The sequence below is a fragment of the Canis lupus genome, chromosome 25 (genome assembly GCF_048164855.1).
Source record: "Canis lupus baileyi chromosome 25, mCanLup2.hap1, whole genome shotgun sequence".
NCBI lineage: Eukaryota > Metazoa > Chordata > Mammalia > Carnivora > Canidae > Canis > Canis lupus.
The window spans coordinates 45,445,020-45,457,985 of NC_132862.1; the positions used below are offsets into that span (position 1 = coordinate 45,445,020).

The 12,966-nt window shown below is 37.7% G+C and overlaps 1 protein-coding gene across 5 annotated transcripts in view; it reads left to right on the forward strand.

Moving 5' to 3' along the window:
• The window catches only part of CECR2 (CECR2 histone acetyl-lysine reader), a 174,277-nt gene that overhangs the window by 51,226 nt on the left and 110,085 nt on the right, over nucleotides 1-12,966 (forward strand). The gene's annotated exons all lie outside the window — the stretch shown is intronic.

Consider the following 12,966-nt stretch of genomic DNA (forward strand, 5'->3'; position numbering starts at 1 on the left):
TAGCATTGTTATTTCTTTCACAGATCAGGAAACTGAAGCTTAAATTAGTTGAACTAATTGACTCTTTTGGTTTTGAGGATATTTGGTTTTGAGCTATTTTATTTTTTTTGAGCTATTTTAAATGAAGATACTATAATACTTCCTTTACAAGGTTGTTGGGAAGATTACAAACAGTGTATGTGTAACATTTCAAGCATAGTGCTTGACACCAAAATTATACAGACATGTTTCCTGTTCTCAGGTAAATTTATGGTCTAGAACATCTTTTAAAACATCTTTGCCTTTGTTTGAATTTGTTCATCTCTAACAGCATGAAATTATTTGTATATAGATTTTGAATAACTGCCATCAGTACTTTGCTTTTTATATACTACAGCTCAACTTGAGCTCAATAAATTAAAATATGAGCATTAAAAAACCACATATCCATTTGAATGGTATCATTGGAGCATTACTTCAACGTGAAAAACAACCACAGATAGAACCACAACCCATTTCCTGGTATTTTTTTCAAAGACTACCCTCCACACTGCTCCTCTTGCTCTGTAACAGTTCATTGAGATACTCACACCCATGCAATTCACTCATTTAAAGGATACAATTCGGTGGTTTTAGTATATTCACAGAGCTTTGCAAACCAGTAAGCACCCCAATCAGTTTTAGAACATTCATTTGCCACCCGTTAAGAAGAACCCAAACCTTTGGTAATCACTCTCTACTCTTCTCTCTTCTCCACCCCATTATGTGGATACCAGGAAGCTACCTCTGTCTCTGGATTTGCCTGTTCTGGACATTTCCTGTAAATGGAATCATTCAAAATACAGCCTTTTGTAACTGACTTCTTTCACTTAGTATAATGTTTTTAAGGTTTATCCATGTCTTACAAGTCTTAATATTTCATTCCTTGATTGCCAGTTAGTATTCCATTGTATGGATTTACCACATTTTGTGTATCCATTCATCAGCTGATAGACATTTAGGCTGCTTCCACTTTTGGCTGTTACAAGTAATGCTGCCTACCTTATAATTCATATTTATGAATATGTGTGAACATAGGTTTTCATTTCTCTTGAAGAACTGCCAGACTTTTCCAAAGTGGCTATGTATTTCATATTACCACCAGCAGTATATGACGGCCCCAGTGTGTCCCTATCCTTGTTTATACCTATATTTTTAATTATAGCTTTCATAGACTTTTTACATATTGGTCTTGGTGACAGTTGGATGCTTTAGTGGTATCTGTAAACATGACACACACTACGTAGTGTTTTTCCTGGTGCTTCTGATTGCCAAAGTGCTACACTCGCTTTGGGGTGGAGAACTTAGGTCCTTGGCAAACTGGAGGGTTAATTCTTTGACCTCATACTACTGCTATTGCTTACTGGTTAAAGTACGTATGTGTGTGAAGGCCTTTTCAGTACTAGTCAATAGATTCTAATAGGAATGTTGCTAGTATATATTACTCAATTTGGGGAAAGTTTATATGTGGAATTGATGAAGGTATTTTAAACTTGTCAGTAGTACATATCAATTCAAATCCCGTGGTGATTTGGTCAGAGAAGTTAAAATTCACTGAGGTTAAGCATTAGACTGGTATTCTCTCCTTGCAATTGCATTGTAATTTTTAAAAGTTTGTTTGTAATCTCTACAGGCCGTGTGGAGCGTGAACTCCCCACCCTGGCATCAGCCCAGACATCCGAAGTCAAATGTTTCTCCCACTGAGCCACGCGGGCCCCTTACTTTGTTATTGTTAATCTTCAGACACTATTAAATGCATTCTGAAGGGGATGATATTTCCCTAAAGGGGTTGAAAATTGTTTTTTTGGGGGGTGTAAAGTGAAAAAAAAACTTAGCTTATTACAGTGGTTTATGGCCCTCCAAAGAGCCACATACATAAACTGCTACACAGTTTATCTATGAGATTAAAATTTTATGGTTTGGGATGATTAGGAAAATATTATCAAGGGGCCCTTGGGTGGCTCAGTCAGTTGAGCCTTTCTAGGCTGCTGTACTAGAACTTATTTTTCAGACTTGAGTATGTTTGGAACCACTAGATTACTTGTTTAAAGTACAGCTTTTGAAGCTCTACCCCAGGTAATTAGGATTTGGGGTTGGGCCCTAGAAATTATGATGCAGGGATCCTAAAGACCTTTTTGTTTGTTTTTTGCAGGGTTGGCCTGGGGGCATGGAACCCTGTATTAAATGGTAGCAATAGAAAATTTTTAGGGACAAATACTGGTCTAACTTTGTTTAGTGAGCATTCACCTATTCCAGCAGCCTAGAAATAAATACTCCCTAAGCATGGATTAGAACTTTTTTTTCCTGGCTGAACTGTTAGTGTTTCTTGCTTTTCTGGCTTCCTTATGGTTTGCTTATATATTTTTTCTTTATCAGCATCTTTTGTAGCCATTTAGGGTGATAGGATCCTTTACCTATCCCTGTTCAGAACAAAGAGAATGTTAGTCCTCTTTCCTGAACTAGTCAGAGAATATTCCTTAAATCCTAGATGCTGCAGGGTGAAAGGATAGTGTCAAAGTCAAGGGGAACTTGAAGAGGAGAGGAGAAGAGCGTTATCTGGAACTGATGGAAAAAAGAACCATGAATGTTTAGCCTGGAAATGACGCATATGAGGCATTGCCCAAATAAAGACTAAATTGCCATTCACTGTTATTGTAGAACTGGACATCAAAACGCAGATACCTATGGGGCCGGGCAGATGTTCAGTGAGGGAGTGTGCCTGATGTACAGTTGATGAACAGGAGACTGCCTGTCCATTGTAAAGGAGGGCAGCCCCATTCATTATTAGCTCCAGCTGAATCTTGTCATGAAGAACTGTGAATCAGAACCAGATTTCTTTCTTAAAGATTTTATTTATTTACTCATGAGAGACACACAGAGAGAGGCAGAGACACAGGCAAGAGGGAGAAGCAGGCTTCATGCAGGGAGCCCGATGTGGGACTCCCATCCTGGAACACCAGGATCACATCCTGAGCCAAAGGCAGACATTCAACCACTGAGCTACCCACGCGTCCCCAGAACCAGATTTCATTTTTCAAGAGAAGTATCCAGACTTTATGTAAACTCTCCCAGATTTTTTTTTAACATTACATGATCAAATAAATAAAAACAGAACTACAGGCCAAAAGAAACATTTTTGCATGCCATCAGCTTGCATTCTCATATATCAGATGAATTTGAACCCATAAATCTTTTCAAATTCTGTGATTAAGACAGATTGCCCAAAACAAGGATTTACTTATTTATAAGACCTAGACCTCTGCAACAAGATTGTAAAGCAAGGTACAATTTGGAGAGGGATTGTATAACTTCAAGAGTGTAGTTCTGTGAATTAGTTTATCACAAAATGAGATTCATGGTGCAGGCATCCCCTCTTCTCTAAATTTAGGAAGTCTTAGGACCCCGATTAGACTTAGGTATCTTGACAAAGGCGGGTTTGAGGGGGAGTTAGCAAGTGGGATTGGTCACAGGACATCATTTTTGTCTAATCCAGTGAAAATTCTGGACAGGCTCTAAATACATTTAGCCTAGAATGGGCTTACTGGATCTCCGTTTACCACCACCCTCAAGAAAAATTAAACTAACAGGAGCAAGACTCTCCAGCTTACCCCACTTAAATGATTATTTTCTCATGGTTGTCCTATCCCCTTAGATTATACAGTATCTCTGACCATTAATTACTATGTTGTATGTTCTGAAATAACCTGTTTTGGGACATAGTCTATAAATCCTACAGGGGCATCAGAAAAGTTGAATTCCCCAATTTCTTCACTTTCTTAGAATATAACTTGCTGTTAATTTTAATTATACTTAATTACAGTCAGAGTTGAATTCAGGCTGTTAGGTAAAGCATTATATACAGTGATGTACAGTACTTTGATTATAGCAACATTACCTATTCCTAGTTTATCACACAAAAATTTGGAGTGGCTTAAGACTTGAGTCAATTAAGAATTCTTTATATGCTGTTTGTTTGTTCCTACCTTTGACACGTGTTTTAGTAACCTTGTTTAATGGTCTTTCATCAGATGTGTAAGCTATGTGCCTTTTGAATAATTAATATCCCTTTTGAGTTAACTACTCTTTGGGTTACTGATTTTGAAAAACCTATGTTTGTATCACTACTGATTCTGACAATCCTTTTCTCAAATTGAGATGCCTTCTATGCCTACTCATTGTTGACTGAGTTTGTCACCACCGAGCTTTCCCCAAACAGGGATGTCCTGTGGGACCAGTATCTGTCCTCTGTCAGGAAGAGGTTGTATAAATAGCTGTGCACACACTCTAGAGGAGGGGAAGGAGGAGAATTTAAGTTTTGGGCCCCAGATGTGAACTCCTCCTGTTTTTGTTTTAGGATAATTAATGTTTCCTTAGATGGAGCTACACTTTGGGCTCTTTGGCTTCTGGCTTCTGAATCTGCATCCTTTAGGCATAGACTGGGAGTGGGGGAGATGGAGTTTGGATTTCATGTCATCCCAAAATGAATGAAGTAACATGAGAGCATTGCTTTTTTAAGCTTGGACTTAAGGCTAGAAAATGGGCTCTATGAAGGTGAAAACTATCCCCCCACAATCCTAGTGACTTGCGAGGAATTAGATTGTAAACAGTCTCTTATACTGTCTGTGACTTCAATTCTTAGGGATTCTGTTGGGGTTTGTAGTATTTACTTCAAGATTCTCGGGCTGAATGTTTGTGTAAAAGGTGGTCTTGTTCCTGTCTGCCATCCTGCCTCCCTTGGCCTTCTAATTAGATAAATTCCCCCTTCTGCTCCCAGACGTCTCCATCTCTTCGTCCCCTGACACAGCAATCATTTATCAAGTTGTTTCACGCGTTGTCGGGAGGGGGGCCCCGGGGACTCGAGTTTGTTTCGTCCCTTTGTTGGAGCTCCACAGGATCATCCAGCTTAGTCTCCAGCCAACTGCTGAGAGTTGCTGGACTACAGGAGCAAGTGTTAAAGGGGTCCCCTTTCATCTACTTACTGCTACTTCAATCTTTTATTTTAAATTCCAGCTTATTGCAACTGTAATCACATACATACACTTTCTGGACATGATGTAATGTTGAGAGGGTTTTTTTCCCCCATTACTTTTTATCTGAATCATTGAAGATATGGAAATAGATTTTTAGTCTCCTTTTCTTTGTTATTTCTCGTCCATTTTCTGTTCTTTCATTACTACACTGCCTGTTTCCAAGTGGCAGATTATTAGAGATCGATTAGAGATAGATGTAGTAAATGGGAGTTCCTATATTTATAAGACTTCTTTACGGAAATGCTGTAACTTATCAAGGTGTCCTTTTTTCTGATGTCACATTTCACTATCAATAGAAATATCTGAGCAATTAGGAATAAAAAGGTTTTAAATTCTATCAAACTTGTAGTGCAAGGTGCTTGCTAACAATTATTGCTTGTTAGTAGGAGTTATGCAAGTTATTGAAAATATCTAAAAAAGTAAAAGGAAAAATATAATTAGGCCTATGGATATAGTGTGAATGGTAACCAGTTACCATGAATTGGAAAGATGAATGTTGCTTACTGTAACTTAAGAGTTTAAAAGGACAGTGTTTATTTTGTGAGGTAATAGTAGTCAGACTGTAATGTAATGAAGCTTCTGAGAATTTTATCGGATTCTGGAATATTTCTTCTCAGTACTTTATTATAAAAACTTTAACGTGAACAGAAGGTTGAGAGGAATATGTGTTATATTTTGGGTTTAAATATTTTTCTTTCCTTTACCAGGTTGAGTAAAACATGGAGTAATCTCACAGTGCATTGTAAAGTTACTCTTGGAAGCAAAATAATGAGGAAAAAATACCCCCGATGACATGTGTTAAAAAGTTTGAATTCTATAATGAGCCTGTTTACTGTAGACAAGACAAGCCTAGAACCCAAAGTTCTATAGTGTCACTAATCATTGAGTTTAGTAGGGAAAATGTTGCCCCTCCTCTTTAGGTATTTTATGTTGGAAATAGAGTCACCTTAATTAGACTTGTCACCTGAAAAACAGTTTATAATGAACAGTAAAGTGTCTTGAGTGCTGTGACTTTTATTTTTATTTTTTAAAAGATTTTATTTATCTATTCATGAGAGACAGAGAAGAGAAGAGAGAGGCGGAGACACAGGCAGAGGGAGAGGCAGGCTCCATGCCGGGAGCCTGATGTGGGACTCGATCCTGGGACTCCAAGATTGCATCCTGGGCCGAAGGCAGACAGATGCTTAACCACTAACCAGGGATTCCCCGAGTGCTGTCACTTTTAACATCAAAGTGAGCCCACATGATTTCTCCTAGGATATATACTTATTGGAGTATTTTTCAGCTATGAACCTGCAGTGTATTATTTCTCATTGATTTTCACAGTAAAACTATAAAATTATACATTGCTGATAAAAAGGTTTTTCCATATATAATAGTACTGCTCAAATATCACTAATATTTAGCTGTATTCCAAGTTAAGAATATGAAAGCATGGAGACCTTGTATTAATTCTAAAAATTTAATATGTACTGTTTGCCAGATACTCTTTTAGACAGAATATAGCAATAAATAAAATACACAGAAATCCTCTTGGAGCTTATATTCTGTGGAGGGAGACCTGTCAGGCACTTCATTTTCTTTTCTTCATTCTAAGGCAGGCGTTGGTGAGTTTTTGTAAAGAGCTAGTTTTTGTTAGAATTACTGGACTGTATAAATAATTGGATAAGGCTATGTTTCAGTAAATCTTTATAATAAGGAGCAGACCATAGTTGGGCATCCTCAGTTCTGAGCAATAAAAGGACAAATAGTATATCATTAAAAACTTTTTAAAGAAGATTTATCCATTTACTTGAGAGAGAAAGTGGGAGCCTATGGGGGGGAGGGGCAGAGGAAGAGAATCTCCAAGCGGACTCCCCACTGAGCAAGCCTGCTGCAGGGCTATTCTAGGACCCCTGAGATCATGACCTGAACCAAAACCACGAGCTAGATGCTCAACTGACTAAGCTATTCAGGTGTCCTGATATTAAAAAAATAGATTTAAAAAAATTTTACTTTAAAAATTAATGAATTAATTAATAATGACGGAGAGAGCATAAAAGGTGGGATACGGGCAGAAGGAGAGAGGGAAGTAGATTCTCTGCTGAGACAGGGAGCCTGACCTGGAGCTCTAATCTCAGTACCCAGAGATCATGACCTGAGCCAAAGGTGGATGCTTAACTGACTGAACCACCCAAGGGCCCCATAAAATTTTTCTTCTTTTTAAGATTTTATTTATTTATTGGAGAGAGAAAGAGAGTACACAACCAGAGAGTACACAACCAAGGGGAGCAGGAGAGAGAGAGAGAGAGAGAGAGAGAGAGAGACACGCAGGATACCTGCTGAGCAGAGAGCCCAACACGGGGCTCGATCCCAGGACACTTGGATCATGACCCGAGCCAAAGGCAGATACTTTAGCTGATTGAGCCGCCCCAGGTACTCCCCCCTCGTAAAAATAAAAAAAATTTTTAAAGATTTTATTTATTCATGAGAGATGCAGAGGGAGAAGCAGGACCTCAGGATTATGACCTGAGCCAAACAAAGATGCTCAACTACTAAGCCACCTAGGTGCCCCCCCCCAATAAAGTTTTTAAAAATTACATTTGTAGAGCAAAAGATAACATTAAGTCACCGGACAAACACGAGGTTTAAGAGAAAAATGGGCAAAGCAGATGACAAGGAGTCAATACTTTTATTTTTTTTATTTTTTTTTTTTTGATGTGTCTTCTTTTTTTTTTATATATATTTTTATTTATTTATTCACGAGAGACAGAGAGAGAGAGAGGCAGAGACACAGGCAGAGGGAGAAGCAGGCTCCATGCACCGGGAGCCCGACGTGGGATTCGATCCCGGGTCTCCAGGATCGCGCCCTGGGCCAAAGGCAGGCGCCAAACCGCTGCGCCACCCAGGGATCCCGGAGTCAATACTTTTAATACACATACCTCTCAAGGGAATAATGGGCAAAGGATATGAAAAGACAAGTCATAGAAGAACAAATCTAAATGGCCAACAGTTGTCTAAAATGCTCCTCTGGCTGGCAAAACTTAGAAGATTGGTAATATCTACTACTAAAGTAGTCCTTCTTTACTTTCACCTTCTGTGGTTTCAGTTATGCAGTCAAATCAGATGTCCGGAAGCAGATGATCCTTCTAACTTTAGAAGGTTGGTGCTGGGCGGACTCAGTCAGAAGAGCATGGAACTCTTGATCTTAAGGTCATGAGTTCAAGCCCCATATTGGGTGTAGAGATTACTTAACTAAATAGATTTTTTTTTTTTAAGGAGGTTGGTAGTAGCATAATGCTGTGTCACAATGCCTGTGTAAGTCACTTTTCTTCATGTCATCTTGTAGGCATTTTATCATCTCACATCTCAGGAAGGTTGAGTTCAGCACAGTAAGATATTTTAAGAGAGAACAAGAGACCACATTCACATAGTTTACTATAGTATATTGCTAAAATTTTTCCTTTTTTAGTTTTTATCAGTTGCTTACTGTACCTTGTTTATGAATTAAACATCATCATAGGCCTGTATATAAGTATATATAGGTTTTGGTACTCTGCGGTTTCAGGAATCCACTGGGGGTCTTGAAATGCAAACTCCTCAAATATGGGGGAAGTACTGTATTAGAAGATTAAAGGGTACTCTTCTTTATATATTGCTGATGGAAAATGAGATTGATACTGCCTTTTTGAAAAATGATCTGACAGCTATTAATACTAAAAACTACATAAATTTTATACCTTTTTTTGTCCCAAAAATGCAGCGCCTAGGATGGGTGTGTATGTGTGTCTGTGTATGTCATATTTCATTATGGTTTTATTTCATTTGTATTAAATATATTCATAATATTGTATAATCATCATTATAATATCCATCCTAAGAACACTCTTTTTGTCTTGTAAAATTGGAACTCCTATACCTTGTTAAATGGTAACTTTCCACCCCAGTCCCGTCCCCCCAGTCCCGTCCCCCCCCCGCCTGCCGTCCCCCAGTCCTGGCAACTACCATTCTACTTTTCAAGATTTTGACTACTCTCAGTACCTCATATAAGTGGAATCATAGTCTTTGTCTTTTTGTGACTGGCTTATTTCATTTAGCACAATGATCTCCTTTTCATCCATGTCGTAGCATACCCTTTTAAGGCTGAAAAACATTTGGTTTTATGTATATATCACATTTTGCTTATCATCTGTTGATGGCCGCTTGGTTTGCTTCCTCATTTTAGCTGTTGTGAATAATGCTGCTACAAACATGGATGTACAAACATCTCATTGAGACCCTGCCCTCAGTTCTTTGGAGTATATAACCAGAAGAGGAATTGCCTGTTTATAATGGTGATTCTATTTTTAACTTTTTGAAGATCCACCACATTGTATTTCTCAGTATGTCTTTCATTTGTTATTCCCTTCAGTGATGTGCAAGGGTTCTAGTTTCTTCACGTGTTTACCAATGTGTTCTTTTCTAACAGTAGTCATCCTAATGGTTGTGAGGTGATAATCTCATTGTAGTTTTGATTTGCATTTCTGTCATGATTCCTGCTATTAGGTAATTTTTTATGTGTTTATTGGCCATTTGTGTATCTGTTTTGAAGAAATGTCTATTCAAGCCTTTGCCTATTTATTTGTGAAATTTTATTTTTAAGTAATTTCTGTGCCCAAAGTGAGGCTCAAACTTACAACCGCAAGATTCAGAGTCACATGTTCTACCAGTTGAGCCAGTCGGGCACACACACCCTCCTTTTTTCTGCCATTTTTTTTTTTAAGATTTTATTTATTTATTCATAGACACAGAGACAGAGGGGCAGAGACACGGGCAGAGGGAGAAGCAGGCTCCATGCAGGGAGCCCGATGTGGGACTTGATCCTGGGTCTCCAGGATCACACCCTGGGCTGCAGGCGGCGCCAAACCGTTGTGCCACCGGGGCTGCCCTTCTGCCATTTTTAAAACAACTTTTTGGGTTTTTGTTGGTTTTTGTTCTCTCTTTCTCTTTCTCTCTCTCTCTCTCTCTCTCTTTAAGATTTTATTTATTTATTCCTGAGAGACACACACAGAGAGAGGCAGAGACACAGGCAGAGGGAGAAGCAGGCTCCATGCAGGGATCCCGACATGGAACTTGATCCTGGGACTCCAGGATCCTGCCCTGGGCTGTAGGCAGACGCTCAACTGCTGAGCCACCCAGGCATCCCAGGAGTTCTCTATATATTCTGGATATTACCCTTTATCAGATACATGATTTATAAGTATTTTCCCATTTGTGAATTGCCATTTTTTTTTTTTACTCTGTTGTCAATGTCTTTTGATGTGTATAAACTTCCAAGTTTTCATGAAGTCTGTGTTGTCTGTTTTATCTTTTGTTGCCTGTACCTTTTGTTGTCTTATGCAGGAAATCATTGTTATGAAGATTTTTGCCCTGTTTACCTTTAAGAGTTTTATACTTTTAGGTTTTACATTTATTAGATCTCTGATCCATTTTTAGTTAAGTTTTGTATATGGTGTGAAGTGTAAGGGTTCATTGTTTTGCATGTGGGTATCCAGTTTTCCCAGCACCATTGGTAGAAAAGACTGCCCTGGGGCGCCTGGGTGGCTCAATCGGTTAAGCATATGGCTTCGGTTCTGGGATTTATAGTCCACATTGGACTCTCCCCCACCTCGCCCCCTTTGTGTTCTCTCTCCTCTATAAATTTTTTTTTAAAAATTGACCTTTTCCTATTAACTATTGTTTTTGGTCCCATTGTCAAAAATTATTTGACTGAAATGTGCAAAGATTTATTTTTGGATTCTCAATTGTATTCCATTGGTCAGTCTCTCTCTTTTAAGTATGATCATTAACATACAGTTTTAGATTCAGGTGTACAATATAATTCACCACTAGTTTGGCAACCACTAGTTTGTTCTCTGTATTTAACGGAGTTTGTTTTTGGTGTTGTTATCTTTTTTCTTTGTTCATTTGTTTCTTAAACAATCCATAAGAGTAAAATCATAAGGTATTTCTGGCTTCACCTAGCATTATACACTCTTGGTCCTTTCTTTTTTATGGTTGAGTAATATTCGTGTTTATATATACTACATCTTCTTTAAACATTCAACTATGGGTGGGCATTTAGGTTACTTCTTTATCTTGGCTGTTGTAAATATGCTGCAGTAAGCATAAGGGTGCATAAATATTCTCGAATTGCTGTTTTTCTTTTTTTTGAGGTAGATATCCTGTAATGGAATGACTAAATCATATGAGTAATTCTATTCTTAATTTTTTGAGGAACCTCCCTACTGTTTAACTCAGTGCACCAATTTGCATCCCCACCAACACTTGTTATTTTCTTGTGTTTTTTATTTTAGCCATTCTGACGGGTGTGAGGTGACATCTTACTGTGGTTTTGATTTGCATTTCCCTGATGATAAGTGATGTGAAGCATCTTGTCATGTGTCTGCTGGCTATTTGGAGATCTTTGTAAAAATGTCTATTCAGCTCCTCTACCCATTTTTTAAAATGGATTATTATTATTTTTTGGTGTTGATTTGTATAAGCTCGTTTTATGTATTTTGGATATTAACCTTTTATTGGATATGTCCTTTGTATTGGATATGTCATTTGTAAGTATCATCTCCCATTCAGTAGACTTTTTTGTTTTGTTGATGGTTTCCTCTGCTCTGCGAAAGCTTTTTATTTTGATATAGTCTCTATAGTTTGTTTTTGTTTCCCTTACCTGAGGAGACCTATCTAGAAAATTATTTTTATGGTTAGAAATCTCATATTTAGGTCTTTAGTCTGTTTTGAGGTTATTTTGTGCAAGGTGTAAGAAGTGGTCTAAGTTAATTCTTTTTTGCATGTAGCTAGATGTCTAGTTTTCCCATCAGAGACTGTGTATTCCCACAGTCCCATTGTGTATTCTTGCCCTTTTGTCCTCAAGTAATTGACCATGTCATCCTTGATTTATTTGTGGGTTCTCTCTTCTGTCCCATTGATCTGGGTATATACTTTTGAGCCAGTATCTTACTGTTTTGGTTATTACAGCTTTGTAGTATATCTTGAAATCTGAGATTGTGATACCTCCAGTTTTGTTCTTTGTTCTCAAGATTGCTTTGGCTATTCAGCTCTTTTGTGTTTCCATACAAACGTTATTATTACTTGTTCTGGTTCTGTGAAAAATGTTATTGGTATTTTGATAGGGATTGTATTAAATCTGTGGATTATGGACATTTTTTTTTTTTTTTGATTATGGACATTTTAACGATACTGGTTCTCCAGCATGGGTTATCTTTCCATTTGTTTGTGTCATTCTCATTTTCCATTATCACGTTTTGTAGTTTTCAGGGTACGGGTTTTTCACCTCCTTGCTTAAGTTTATTTTGAGGTACTTTGGTGTAATTGTAAATGGGAGTTTTTTCTTAATTTCTCTTTCTGCTACTCAGTGTTAATGTATAGAAATTCAGGAGATTTCTTTATTTTTGTATCTTGAGACTACTGAAGCTACTTATTATTTCTAGTATTTTTTTGGTGGAGTCTCCTGTTTTCTGTATATCACATAATATATGCAAATAGTAAAAGTTTTACTTCTTCCTTATCAGATTGAATTCTTTTTGTTTCTCTTTTTTGTTTAACTGCTGGGGCTAGGACTTCTAGTACTATATTGAATAAAAGTGGTAAAGGTGGTGGATATCCTTGTCTTGTTCCTGATCTTAGAGGAAAAGTTCTGTTTTTCATCAGGGTATGATGTTAGCTGTGGGTTTTTCATATATGGCCTTATTATGGTGAGGTATAGTTCCTCTAATTCTACTTTGTTGGGAGTTTTTAAATCATAAATGGATGTTGTAGTTTGTCAAATGCTTTTTCTGCATCTATTCAGATGATCATATGTCTTCCTTTATGCTATTACCACAGTGTTTTGATAACTGTGCTTTGTAGTAAATTCTGAGGTAAGGAAGTATGAGTCCTCCAGGTT